This window comes from Typopeltis vanoorti, chromosome 6, assembly GCF_054136105.1.
Source record: "Typopeltis vanoorti isolate ZY-2024b chromosome 6, IOZ_Tvanoo_1.0, whole genome shotgun sequence".
NCBI lineage: Eukaryota > Metazoa > Arthropoda > Arachnida > Uropygi > Thelyphonidae > Typopeltis > Typopeltis vanoorti.
In genome coordinates this window covers 99,587,536-99,603,120 of record NC_143554.1, presented here as the reverse complement: position 1 = coordinate 99,603,120, position 15,585 = coordinate 99,587,536, and positions in this window count along the sequence as shown.

The window sequence follows — 15,585 nt, the reverse complement described above, 5'->3', positions numbered from 1 at the left end:
TGGAGGTCTCCTCTCAGTTATATAGCTTTGACCCTTAAGCACCCCTTTAGATACAAGATAACTAAAAAATTAAGATGGCAAACATAAAAATTATGACTATAGACTAGTGTGCAAATTAAATTGCCTTTAACATTAAAAGAATAAATACCATTCCACTTTCTTGAATATGCTATCAAAGGAAAACATGTGGTTTTGCATTGTACACAGCTGTCATATGACTTATCAGAAGTATGGAGAGACATTCCAGAATCCAAAGAAATCCTATAAACTAAAGAAATGTAAATAAAGATAACTTTCACTATTGCAAAAAAATTAATTTGTAAATATTCAATATTCTGCACATAAATGGTCTCATATAGAAGTAGCAGGTTTTCCTTTCCATAAAGCAAGTAAACTAGCAGAAACACATGCAATTCACAAGTATAAATACACTGGCCTCATAGTCTTAGTTTTATCCATTACACTAAAAAAAATCAAATTAATGTACTGCTTCTGAAATATGTAAAGTATTTGAATTTAAGATTGATATTTCTCTTTCTAATGGTTTAAGCAGAAAAAAATTATAGAAAAAAAAATAAATAACCAACACATTAAGTAACGATTTCAGCCAACAAAGGATGGCTTTGTAATGAATCCATCATTATAGACATACAGACTCTTTACCAAGCTATGACAATTAAAATTGTGTGAATACTTTGTACATAATTTTTGTTTACCTAGAGACTTGAGTGTTTCTTTAGTCTGTTAAGATACCGATTTGCAGAAATAATCTGAATCTCAACACTCATTTTTACATTTAACCTCTGATCCTAATTATGTAAAACTATGTACAGTTTCAAATATATGAGCTAATATCTCTCCCTATATGGGAACAAAAAGGCATTTGCTGATTTTTTGATTTAATTTTTTAATATCTTTTGATAACAACCATTAATGCAAAATTTTTTATTACTGGCCTTTTTTTTATTGATTAATCAGCAAATGCATCTTCTTAGCTACCTTTTCCAAACTGATGAAGGTTCTTTCGTTGCTTTGTGTCCTTACTATAATATCAATATTATCAGCATATGCCAGAATTTGTGCTGAGTTGTAGAAGATAATCATCCTTGTATTAATCTCAGTATCACTTGATAACCTTTGCAAGTTCTATGTTTAATAATGAGCAAACTAAGACATTTCTCCCCCCTCCCACACACACACACACACTTGTTGGACACCATTTTTTTTATGTGTATTGGACCAGACATGCTCTGAATTTTAATCTGACACTGTTTCTCATTTTAGCTTTGACTAGGAAACTAAACTTCTGTGGGATCTGTTTCCTCTTGCAAGAAATAAATTTGTTCTGTTTGTATATCATAAAGTTCATGAAAAGATGGTATGTTTCACTGTCAAATTCATTGTATTTTTCAAGCATTTGTCATACATTGAAAATTTAGGTATTTGTAGATACCTAAATTTACAAATAGTTAATAGTATTCACAATGATAATCATCATTGGCATTCTCTCCATTTTTTTTGTAGATAATACCTAATAAATTGATTTCCATGTAATTGGAGTAATCATTACATCACCTTTCTTATGAATAGGACATATGACACTCAGATTCCGTTTGTCTGGAACTGTTTCATTAATCCAGATAAGTTGTCACAGATATTTGAAATATTCTGTACATGCATTTTTAATTAATTGTTCTTGCATGATATCATATCCATTCCTGGAGCCTTATTATTCTGCAGTTGTTATTGGTTAAACTGCTCTTAGATCTTCTTGGCTCTATTTTATCCATGTCATCTGATTAATCAGATACATTACCATTCAGTAGTTCAAAATTCCCTATCCATCTTCTAACATTTCATTCCCACTCAAGATTATGCTTTCCTCATTCCTGCATAAAGGAAGACTAGCCTAGAAATATTGTATTTCTAGGCTGGTCTTCCTGGCTCACGCTTAACTTTTGATAGGAAGTCCTACTTTCATGTATACTTCAGAGATGTTCCATTTCCTTAAGTTCCTGTTCATAGTATTTCTTCTTCCTTGTGATTTTTTTCTCCCCTTCCTTTCTGGCCGTAAAACATTCTTCTACAGCTTTATAAGCAGTTTCTTTTTGCTGCATTATATGCCTCGTTTTTTTTTTCCCCATCACATATTAACATTCTTTATTGAACCAATGATTATATTCAGCTCTGCTTACTTTTACTAGGACTTGTCATTATGAAGAATGTTAATATGCGATGACAGAAAAATAGGCATGTATTAATTAATAGATCCCTTTATATTAATATAATATCATTAATTCTTTCACTGTATAGACTTTCTGGCATAGAATACTACATCTTCCTGCATTTGAGATTCTGATCTTTGATATAACTAAATATCCATGAACAGCATTGATATTTATCTCTATATAAGATGTAATGTCCATAAAATTGGACAAGTGTTTGCATCTATTAAGAGGTGATCAGTTTGGTAAAAGATGTTTATCATTATATCAATGTTTTTATGATTAAATTGACTAGCCAGCCTGGTTGGCAGAGTGGTTAGCATATCCGCTCTCCAGCCAAAAGACTGCAGGTTCGAATCCTACCGTGGGCATAGATGTTTGTGATTGTATGTGAAAATATTAGTGGTGGTGGGCAATAGATGGTGCTGTTGTAGATGATGCAGTTCGCTGTAGTTGGATTGAATGGTAGAGACAGAGGGTTGTAGAGTAGATACCCTCCCTCGATGAGTCTTTGGAGTGCTTGGAGGTGTCACATAATAATAATAATAATTGTGCTACGGGGTGATTAAGGATCAAAGCTGTATAACTGAGAGGAGACCTCCACATAGCCTTTAAAGGAATGCAGAGAACCGACCAGGGCTTCTGACCTAATGTCCAATCCTCACCTTCTCGTGGGGCACCCTATTGGGTATCTACTTTGATACTGAACGAACGAGGGTGGGCTGGCAATTTGGGATTTAACCGACCAAATTATATTCTTATTGGTTAAAATAAAAAAAAAATGATGGTACAACATGACAAAATTTCATGCCGGCTGGGGCATCGCCCAGTTAAACAAAGCCCCCGTTGTTTTCGCCAGGGAACCAGGGCAAACAGCGAAAAGTCAGCTACTGGAACAAATCTGAAAACAAACCCCAACTCAACATCACCAGAGTTAAAGATCGGTACTATCAACATAAGAAGCCTGAATGGCAAAGAAATGGAGCTAGCTGAGGAATTAGATAAGTACCAGATTGACATAATAGGGGTGACTGAAACAAAAAAAGACAAAAACTGGTGAGATGTTTCTGAGCAATAAATACAAGTTATATTCAGGCAATGACAATCAAGGAAAAGGAGTAGCCATAGTATTCAACACAAAATACGAGGGTAATCTTCTTGAATGGCAGTCAGTCTCAAATAGAGTAATGTGTGCAAATATGAGAATGGGGAACTGGACAATGAGACTTATTTGTGCCTATGGTCCCACAGAAGGTTCTACTAAGGTAGAAGTGGAGGAATTTTTTGAGGCTTTACAAAAAGTAACTGACAAAATGAAAAAGGAAAAGTTGGTCTTATTGTGAGACATACAAAAATATTTTGGGAAAATTTGGAGAAAAAAGCAAAGCTAATAATAATGGCAAATATCTGTTGGATTTCTGCTCAGGACATGGACTGGTTATTATTAACACCATGTTCCAATATAAAAATCTGCACAAATTCACATGGACAGAAGAGGCAAGGAATAAGAAAAGTCGCATTGACTATGTTATTGTCAATAGTGATGTTTTCTCCCTGGTGCAGGACACCAGAGTGTACAGAGGATTTGTGATCACTATTAGTCTTGAGCAGGATAAAATTGAATTTCATATTGAAAATAATAACATGTAAGAAAGTTTTAAAGCGAGCAGCTCTCAGATGTGAACTGTAGACTAAAATACACAGATTATTGAAGAAAAAATGAAAGAGTTTGAGAACAGGAATCAAACCTTGGAGATTCAGTGGCAAACTCTGAAGAAAACATTGATTGATTCTGCAAGAGAGGCATGTGGTGAGGTTGTGTGCAAGGATAGAAAAATCAGAACTCCCTGGTGGACACAGGAAGTTAAAGAGGCAATGAAGGAAAAGAAGAAAGCATATCAAAAGTTCCTGTCAAATAAGTCAGCTTGTGCTCTTAGAGAATATAGAGACAAATGCAAGAATGCTAAACACTGTGTGAAACTAGCTAAACAAAAGTCATGGGAGGACTTTGGCAAGAATATAGAAAATATCAAGAAGGTGGCAAAATATTCTGGAGGTTGTTGAAGAAGCTTAGGAATGGAGGAAAGAGTGCCGTAAAAGGAGTTAGAGATGATAAAGGTGACATGAGAACGGAAGAAAAAGATATCCTTGAAGTATGGAGTAATTACTTTGAAAAACTGCTAAATGAAACAAGCAGTGATGACAGCACAGTGATAAAAAAAACACTGATCAGGCATTCAGTCAGGAATACATATCCATACTTGGAGTAGAAAAAGCCATCAAAGGCTTAAAATGTGGAAAGGCAGCAGGAGTAGATGATATTCGACCAGAATTGCTGAAGTATGGTGGTATAAAAGTCTTACAGTGGCTGCACTACATAGTTCAGAAAGCCTGGACAGAGGGACAAATTCCCGATGATTGGAGTAGAGCTCTCATAGTACCCATTTATAAAAAGGGAAATAAAACTGAATGTGGGAATTACAGAAGTATTTCCCTACTGAGTGTTCCTGGCAAGAACTATGCAAGTATACTCGAGAAACGATTAAGAAAAATTGTGGAAGAACAAGCTGGATTCAGGCGAAACAGAGGCTGTCAGGATCAGATTTTCACTTTATGACAAATAGTCGAGAAAGCATGGGAATATGACAAAGATCTGTATTTAAGTTTTGTCGATTTGGAAAAGGCATATGACAAGGTGCCAAGAGAGAAGCTATTCAATACGCTACAGTTATATGGTGTCAATGGGGTATTATATCAAGCAATACTTAGTCTTTATTTGAGTTGTAAGTCAGCAGTTAGAATTGAAGGAAGTACAGGAAGATGGTTTAATGTTAAATCTGGTGTGAGACAAGGATGTACATTATCCCCTGTTATTCATTATCTATATGGATTGCATTATGAAGGAAAGTGGTATTAATATGATATCAAAATTGGAGATCTTAATGTCAGCCCTTTGCTTTAATCGGACGATGTTATACTTCTAAAAAAATCCGCTACAAGTCTGCAAGATTCTCTGACTAAATTGAATAACTTGTAATATGGTATGAAATAAAAAGCAAAGACAATGAAAATTGACAACAAACCATAGAGCGAAATCTTTAACGTCACATCGAAAATAAGTGGTTATTTCAAAGAAAATCTACTAATGTGATTATCAATTACTTGATAATATATTAGAAAAGTCTGATAACTCCTGTTGGCAGGGAGGGGGCGATAAGAACAATAAATATCTTAGTTTCAAGACTCAAAAAATTTTCTCCAGAAACCAAACACAACTGTATGTAACAACTATACATTATAAAAATGGCAAGTAAGTCGGCTAGCAGCCGACTTTGTCCAACTCAAAGCTCTTCCACAAAGGAAGAGAAGGCTAAACTCTTTCAGCAGGATATTTTGATATCTTCATCATCTGAAAGTTACCGAAACGATTCTTGCAATGAACAAATCAAGCCATCAACTTCGGGACCACAGCTAAAACGTGGAAGAAAAATTAATGTTGATAATCATTAGGCTGGTAGTCACTTAGTGATCTTAAAACAGTGATGGTGCTACTCCCGTTAATTAAGATCCTAGGCCAGGAAGGACTGATGTATTCCCATGGGAATACGTCAGTCCTTCCTCTGTTCGTGGATATTTGAATAATAAAGTCGTTTTGTCATTTTCTCTATAACAGATGTTCATATTCATTTGAAAAATTAATGTTAACAAGAAACAAATCTTTTACAAATTCACGTTGAAGGGCTCATGAGGAAGCTCAAGGCGATAAAGTGAAGCTTACTCAGTGGTTAAATTCAGCCTGGGCCCAACATGGCTCGGCCCTGGAAGTTTTTTATGCACCGAGCCTGGAACCGGAACATTTTTCTGTTTTGTGACTTTTCTCCCTTTACGGTAATTAAGCCTAATGCGAAACAGACAGTGGCTTATTAAGATGTGCATATGATTGGTGCGGTATTAACTAATGATTGCGTGACAGAAAGATAAAAGCAAGCTGACAATTGAGTCGAAATGCTAAATCTCTTCAACCGAATTCCATAATATGTGAAACTGCCATAACAACATTCACTATATATATATTTCTTAGTTTTAACACGTTTACGAATTTTAACACTTTCGGTTGAATTTTATTGTTGCTTTGCAGCGAGCGAACTCTCGCACATCTAATTAATAACAATGTTTTTTAGTTAGATATTGTGTTTGCCGGTACAACATATGGTTTTGCTTGAGTCTATATAGTTTCTGTAGGAAGGGACATGTAATTCATTAATTGGTGTCGTTTTTATCCCAGTTGTCTCTAATTGCACTATTTCTTGAGAAATATATTACATAGTCTGCTTGTACCTTATTCCCTGACATAATAAAAGTACTTGTTTTTCTTGCCTTTGTATAGTGGCTATTCCGCGGGAGCAAGTTACTATTGCCCCGATGTGAACATGTTTAAGTTTTTTTTTTTCATGTGCGAGGTATATATGCAAAACTTTTTAATTTCTTTTTCGAAAAAAGTAAAATCAGTAGTGCGAGTTATATTCGAGTAAGTAAGGTATTTCAACTATGGATAAGTATATTGGTATCGTCTTTAAACGGAAAAATTGCGTCGATGACAGTGATAATACAAAACTAGTTTGTAATGAAAGTGTGTAGTTTCTGAAGAGAAACAGATCTGTAACGAATCCACAAAAACAATTCCCATAAGTTGCAATGTGATAATATTATTATGCTGAATGAAATGAAAGATTTGCTGACTTGCTGGACAACTCGTCCACTGTCCAACATTCAAAGGTAAATACAAATGGTTATTTTGTAGGAACATTTTTGTTTTGTGAATTTGCTCCCTTTATGGTAATTATGCGTACATTATTGTGTTATTATTCAACAATTGTTTACAGTTTTGAATATGTATATAAATTCAATATCAACAGTCGCCTAATTATTACGAACGCGTGATGAAAGGGACGGGGAGGCTTGAAGCTTCTCCAGATAGCATTCAAAGGTAACTACAATTGGTTATTTAGATTTTAACCACTAAGCTGAGTCATGAAGGGTAACAAATCCCTGAAGGAAATTATATAACTTGTAGAAAAATGCCTTCGAAATCTTCGGTTTGTATTTTCTAGCCTTTCTAAATTGGACATGTCCAATTCGGAAAGTGAACAACCAATCAGATATGCAGAGAAACCAGAAATACAACCATTGACAGCAAGGGATATCATAGTTTACACTGCCCAGATTAGTGGAGAAAAACAAGAGGAAGAGCTTAAAGGAATATGGAATACAGACGAGGCTTCTACTTTAAATTTATCACTTGTAAATGGACAAACATAAAAGTCTGCCTAATTACGTTAGTTCAAAAGCTTTTCAATAAGTAGAGCGAACAAATCAAAGTGACTTTGTTAAATTTAAATGTGAACACAGCTGTGAGAGTGCATAGCATATCAGCCTATGTACTACATGAATGTTAGAGAATTAGCATTGCCTTTTACGAAATTGTTCAATCTAAGTCTGGCAGCGGAAAAAGCCATACAAAGTGTAAGACAAATTACAAAGTGTCAATGTAATAACTGTGAAACAACCCATTCATCCAGATGAGGATTTTACAGTTGCTGATGTGACTTCAGCAAGAAGAGAGAGAGAGAGACGTCAAAATTGAGGTAGATGAACAGGGATGTTCAGCATATTAAATACCAATGTGAACAACAGCAATGGGACAGGATAGCATATCAGCCCTCGTACTACGTGAATGTGCAAAAGGATTCGCATTGCATCTGACGAAGTTGTTCAATATGTCTCAGCTCTGGTTTGATTCCAAGGGAGTAGTAAGAGGGTAAGTATTGCATAAAGATGGCTCTAAGACAGGTAGCTAGCCAACTGCAGACCAATTAATATAGAGGGAGTGGTTGTTAACGTATTGGAAACTTGATGAAAGGTAAAATACAACAGTGGGTGAATAGGGATGCGATACTCTATAGTGGGCAGTATGGCTTTGTAAAGGGTAGATCCTGCCTTAGTAACTTATTCACATTTTATAATAATAAAGTGACAAAAGCTAATGAATACATCTACTGCAGGACTTTGCCAAGGCATTTGACAGAATAACCACATGGAAAACTATTACAAAAGCTAGAACAAATGGGAATGGATAAGGCACTAATAGCATGGATAGGTGGGAGAGAGCTGACAAACAGACGTTAGAGAGCAGTATATGATTGAGTAGAATCTAGGAAATGATGGTGGCCCGTGCAGTACTTCAGGGTTCGGTACTAGGACCGCTACTCTTTAATTTGTATTTGTCAATGACATAACGAAAGATGTAAAAAAAAATCAGCTAACACCTTTTTATTCCCGTATATAGGGAGTAGGCGAGGCCGTTTATAGTCCTATCTAACTTTTGGAGAAAGTGGGCAGTTCAATCTCCAGTGGTACCCAAACAGAGATAGCTGGCCCAAGGCTATCACTAATTAAGTGGCACGCAGTGAAGAGAGACGGCTCTACAGGTGCCGCCATCTCGTGGTCCCTAACCCTAACACTGATATTTAATGTCTGAAATAATGTGGGTTCTACGGTCGATTTTCTTGAGTTTACTGGACGAAAAACCCGAGTTTCCGGGAGAAAAAAACTCGCCTGCCCGTGCCAGAGATCGACTAACTCGGGAACTGGTCAAAAAAGGCTTAGAAAAATTTCCTCTAGTCGCCGACTAAACTCGAAATCAAGTCTTCCTTCATGAAGCCAAGCGCCATGGTGTGCAAACGCCGCAAACCACTGAGCTACACAGACTAAGGAAAGATGTAAGAGGGGATAATCAGTTGATTGCTGAATGATGCAAAACGGGGTAGAGAAATAGGTGATAAAGGTGATGTAGATATCCTGCATGATGATATAAATAAATTGGCATTTTGGGCAAAGGAAAAAGATTGTTCATTTAATGTTGCAGAATGTGAGGTTATGCACTACGGGTTAAAAACGTATGTGGTATATCATATTGATGGTATTAGATTTCAGGAAATTTATAAGGCTAGGGACTTGGCTATCATGGTGGACAGAGAATTGGAGGACATATTGCAAAAGTTGGTAATAGAACTCAAGCGATTACTTGCATCTTGAAAAACATGCTAGCAAGTAAAGTTAGGGAAGTTATCTCTCTTTATAAGGCTATGATTTGACCACATCTTGACTGCTGCGCAAAACATTGATCACCTGGGTGTCCAAGGGTTCAGAAAGTGGTAGAGAGGATTCTGACGAGTGACCAAGCTGGTCACAAGTCTGGAATATTCCCTGCGAGGAAAGATTGAATGTTTCTGATTTGAGGGAGTGTGTGGTGGGGAGAGGAGGGAGTGGTTACCTGTGGCGTATGTAACCCGTGCTACAAAATTCACGTCAATTTGACAGTATGATTGCATTTTTATCGATATGTCTATGTTTTTGCGTGTCTGATCCATAGAAATTGGTTTTATTTTTCTTGCATGGTACATTAGAGCTTGGAAGAATGACATTAGATAATCGGGAAAGAAACTAGATTGTTATATTCATGTCTGTAGCGACTGGCCTTTTCAGTATGCTAGCTTCTGTAAGACTATCTCCTGTGGCTAGATAGACGAGCTATGACAGAAGTGGGACGTCGCCAGCCTTGTTTTTTTTTGTTGCTTTTTGAGTATCCGATTAAAGGACTGAATGCCGTTGACTTGCAATTGTCAGCGAATAGTGTGATCTAACTTTAGAAATATTTCTCGTAACGTTTCTGTTGGTGCAGTTTCACGAAGAAAGTCTATAAAATCTTCCTTATACTGCTGTTGTTTCAATACTCGGCATTGTAAATTTTAAAGAGTTAAGTGCTTGGGGAAGTGCGCAGGTTTCTTTTATAATTATTATTATTAACGACATCTCCATCGAGTCCAGTGACTCATCGTAGGAGACCCAAATTGTTTATTATGCACACAAATCGTATCATATCTCCTCTTTAATCCATTCACGGTCGGGGAAATCACAACCAATTCTGGCAATCCATTCACTCACTCACCATTCTCCCAGTGGCGTCGCATGCCATTTCAGTTGGATGTGCTGTTTTTGGCATTAACGACATATTAAAGTTTTAAGAGTGCATAGCATATCAGCGCTCGTCTTAATTGGTCCAATACAATTAATTGTAGGATAACTTTGAATACTTTAAAATATCAATTAATATTATTTTAAATATGAAAAGCATAAAGATCAAATGAGAAATAGTTTTGCTTTCAAGCGCGCCGTTTATTGGAGAAGCACAAAGAGTTGACCCATCATTGCGAGGTTAGATTATCATTTGGAAATACTAGAGTAGGATAGATAATTTGAATTTTGATACGTTTTTTAAATACAGCCATATAATACGCAGAGAAATCGGAAAAAGTAATCACTTGGGAAATTATTATTTTTCAGGCATGAATCAAAGAAAGGCTGAAATAACTCATTTTACTAATTTTTACGCAAGTTCCAAACTCGTTTCACTATAATCATACAATCCATGAAAGCAGAAAACGTGGCATTGAGTAGATTATCAACAGTTTCCTATTGTAAACGAGCCTGTGTAGCTCAGGGGATGTGGATTTTGCACACCACGGCGCTTGGCCGTACGAAGGAAAACTTGGTTTCGAGTCTAGTCAGCGACTAGAGGAAATTTTTCGAAGCCTTTTTTCGACCGGTTCCCAAGTTAGTCGATCTCTGGCACGGGCAAGTGGATTTTTTCTCCAGGAAGCTCGGGTTTTTCTTCCGGCAAACTCAAGAAACCAATTGTAGAACCCATATTATTTCCGGCTTGAACCAAAGAAAGGTTGAAATTACTCGTTTTACTTATTTATACACAAGTTTGAAACTCATTTGACTATAATCATACAATCCATGAAAGCAGAAAACGTGACATTCAGTAGATTATCAACAGTTTCCTATTGTAAACGAGCCTGTGTAGCTCAGGGGATGTGGCGTTTGAACACCGCGGCGCTTGGTCGCACGAAGGAAGACTTGGTTTCGAGTCTAGTCGGCGACTAGAGGAAATTTTTCTAAGCCTTTTTTTTCCTACCTGTTCCCGAGTTAGTCGATCTCTGGCACGGGCAAGTGGGTTTTTTTCTCCTGGAAACTCTGGTTTTGCGTCCAGTAAACTCAAGAAAATCGACCGTAGAACCCACATTATTTCAGACATTAAATATCAGTGTTAGGGACCACGAGATGGCGGCACTTGTAGAGCCGTCTCTCTTTACTGCGTGCCGCTTAATTAGTGACCGCCTTGAGCCAGCTATCTCTGATTCCGTACCAGTGGAGATTGAACTGCCCACTCAGTCTCCAAAAAGTTAAATAGGGCTAAAAATGGCCTCACCTACTTTTTGAACATACGGGAATAAAAAGGCGTTAGCTGATTTTTTTCCCTATTGTAAACATGGGCAAAAAAGTTATAAATTAATTACGGAAAATTAGTTGTCTATATCGATGTTCTAATCACGTCGGTTAACGCACTCAGATCAAAATAAACTCAGAAAACAAATGACAACGTTCAATTGGATTGCTTCACAAAATAACCAATACCAATTGTAGGAATTCCTAAAAGGTACAAGAAGTGTTCTTTAACCTTTTGGTTCTGTCTCCTGCTAGACGAAGGTCTCCCCCCATGATTTTCCAGATCACTCGGTTTTCTGCCTCTCCCATCCATCTCACTCCTGCAATTTGTTCCAGTTCATCCCTTCACCTTCTTCTCGGTCTTCCTCTTTGTCTTGCTCCATCCATTGGTCTCCACTCTGTTTTTCTAGTCCATCTCCCATCACTGCATCTGGCAATATTGCCAGTCCATCTCCCATCACTGCATCTGGCAATATTGCCAGTCCATCTCCCATCACTGCATCTGGCAATATTGCCAGTCCATCTCCACTTAGCCTGTTTAATGTATTTTACAATATCCATGACACTTGTTTGAGATCTTATGCAGGTATTTGTCTTCCTGTCGCTTAATGTTATTTTTAGCATACTTCTCTCCATGTAATGTTTTGTTGTTCTCAGCTTTTTGTTTAGGGCTTCTGTTAAAGTCCATGTTTCTCCGCCGTATGTTGCATTGGTCGAAAGCTTTTCTTTTTAGACTCAAAGGGATGTCACTTCTGAATATGTCTCTCATTTCCCCATAAGCCATCCATTCTAAGGTGAATTCTTCATTTAATCTCTTTTCTTTGGCAATCCTCAAAGGATATGTTTCGGTTCTGATTCGGTAAAAATACACTAGTAACAAGAAGTGTACCAGGAAACAATTAGTAGTATTTTACAAGAATAAATGCAAAAACATAATATCGGTGCTATTGACATTCCACGGGTGTGCACCGCACACCGAGTAGCTGAAATAGAGAATGTTGACGCTGGTAGAATGGCTTCAAAGACACAGAGGTTGTTATGTTTGCATACAAATGTAAGGAATCTTCGAAATAAGAGAACTGAGTTTCTTGCATTGATCTAGTCGATATGAACAAAGGTATAATCACTATAAGCGAAACTTGGTTGTGAGGATGATATGATGTCAGGAATAGTAATGGAAGGATGTACAATTTTCCGGAATATTAGGAAGGTGAAATCAGGAGGGTGGGGTGCACTGTTAAAGAATGAAGAGGAATTGTGCCGAAAAAGTGTGAAAGTTGATAGTATACATGCAAATTCCATGCAGATTTTGAATCTGTGCGGTGTGAAATTGAAATAAACAGGCTGGTATACCTAATATGGTGGTTTCGTGGGCTAAGGAATGCAAAGAATACTAATGACTGTGAAATATTTAGGCAACTTGTTTGGGAATGTAACAAGAGATCTTGATGGTGAAACTTCAATTACAGGAATATAGAATGGAAGAAATAGGTCGTATACGGGAATAAGGAGAGTAAATCTGTTGAATATCTGAGTAAATATCTTAAGCGGTATGTTTAGCGTTTTGGATTTGACGATAACTTCACAAGATGTGGTTGTTAGTTACATGTTAACACCAACACCAGTTAAGAGTGATCCCGAGGTACTTGTTTGGAAGTTCATAAAAGTTTCTGTGAAAAAACAGAATATATGTGAAATTACAAAAAGGTGGATTATTATGGAAATCTCTGTAGTCAACTAACACCGATAAATTAGATAAATGAACTGTGCAGAAAATATATTGACAGTACATGGAAACTCATAACGCAGTATCTGACACAAGCAATATATAACTGCATGGCAAGGGTTGAGCAAGTAAATAAAGCAGGAGTGAAATGGATGAGAAGTAAAATTTACAAGTTCTGGTGAGAAAGAAAATGTTATGGAGGCAGTACAAGACATCTAACTGCGATCGGATCCATGACGAGTATTGAGGACAGTCTCCTACAGTGACAAGCATGGTAAAGAAAGAAAAGGTCTATTATATAAGAGGAAATTGCCAGATCATGCCAAGATTAATCCAATTGGAATTCTTCCGCTATATGGCAAGCAAGTGGGAAAATAATTATGGCAGGTTAGCACTGGTGGGTAGTCATGGCAGCAAAGTGACTGTTGCAAAGGTTATAGTTCATTCAATTATCGAATGAACACTTTATCAGCATATAGCACACTGGCGTAAACGTGATATATAGAAGGGAGGCAAGCATTATGAGAATTAGAGGTGTGTCATGTGTTAATTAGGCTGTGGAAATGATGATATATTGCCATGTATTCTTAAGGAATGCATAACAATTAGCTATGCCATTGATCTGGTTAATTTAATGAAAGTATTGTAGTGGGTATGGTTCTCAAGGAGTGGAAAGAAGGCATATAGTTCCACTCCACAAGCATGGTTCTACGAGAAGGTTCCAATTATAGATCAGTCTGTATAACTGCAGTTTTATTCAAGGTGTTGGAGATATTGGTTGATGGATATAGTACTTTTGGAATGTAGCACTTTTTTAAAGTTCGTCTCCGAGATGGTCGAACTCTAGTTCAGACAAATAGTATTTTGTTCCTGAAAAATTTTAGTTTTTAAGCATACATCCGATAAAAAAAATCAGTCATAGAACTCAGTATTTCAGACAACAATACGAGTATCATCCTGTTGTTATGGGAACTCTACCTACTTCTTTTGAGGAATAAAAAAGTGTTTGAGGAATTATTATTTTTTAAAATAAAAGAATAATAATACTTTTAATTAGGAATATAAATGACTTCGAGATTAATAGTGAACATTTGTTTGATTTTCATGGAGTAATACGGCTATTTTTGATTATCTTTTATTAAGAGTCCTTTGGATCAATAGAATTTGCGTATTTGGAGAATGAACTTCAAGAAGTTTTCCTAAAAAAATGGTGCAAGTGAGAATCTAGAACAAAGTGTTAATCCTGGATATTGCAGAAAGTTTTTCTGACAATTGTGGGATTAATTACAGGTATGCTTTCATAAAACTTGTATGTTAGCGAAATGTATTGTTAGAGACTATATTACTCACTGTCATTTCATGAAATTAAGAGGTAACATGGTATCGTCTCAGTGTCGTCATGGTTTATATCTTCTGGGAGATGTGTAGATTTCTTATTCTTGATTTTGAGAGGTTTGCACATATATAACTTGCAAGCTTTAGAGAAGTGCCTGTGATTTTAATTTCTTTAATATTTTCCTAGCTTTAATTTTCTTTAAATTATGGAGAAATGTGGCCATAGAAGCACCTTTTGCATTCTCTCTTAAGAAAGACAGTTTATAGTCTAGTCGCCAACTAAAGAACTCTTTCTAAGCCTCTTTCTTGCTGTGTCAGATGTCTAGTTAGTCGATGTCTGACACGGGAAAGAACTCAAGGAAATCTACCGTAGAATGCATACTATTTCAGACAATAACACATTATGTTAGGTTTAGTACCACGAGATAGCGACACATGTCAATCGTCTCTCTCTTCATCTGATGTCGCTTATAATTAGTTCTAATCTTTGGTCAGCTATCTCTGATTGGTTAACGGTCGAGATTGAAATGTTCACTCAGTCTCCAAAAGTTAGATGCCGCTAAAATGGCCTCATCTATTTTCAATAAGCGAATAAAATGTGTTATCTGAATTTTAGATCTATAGAAATTCTGAACACGTTAGAATATATTCATGTTCATTATTTAACAATAACAACTTTCATTAAATTAAACATGCCAAGAAATTATATTCTTGGTTTCATCTTTTATCCAAGTGTAATTTTGTTTGCGCGTGAAGTCACTTCACGACTGGGATACTTATATATTGAGGCTGACTTCACATCAATTAATTTAAAAAAAACAAACAATAAGTATAGGGGAAGTATATATTTGAAAAAGTATCGAAGAAATAAACATGTTAGACTTCAATTTGACACAAAGTAGTATTTAGCGAATGGGTAATAAGAATCGAAAACTTTTTTTCAGCAAA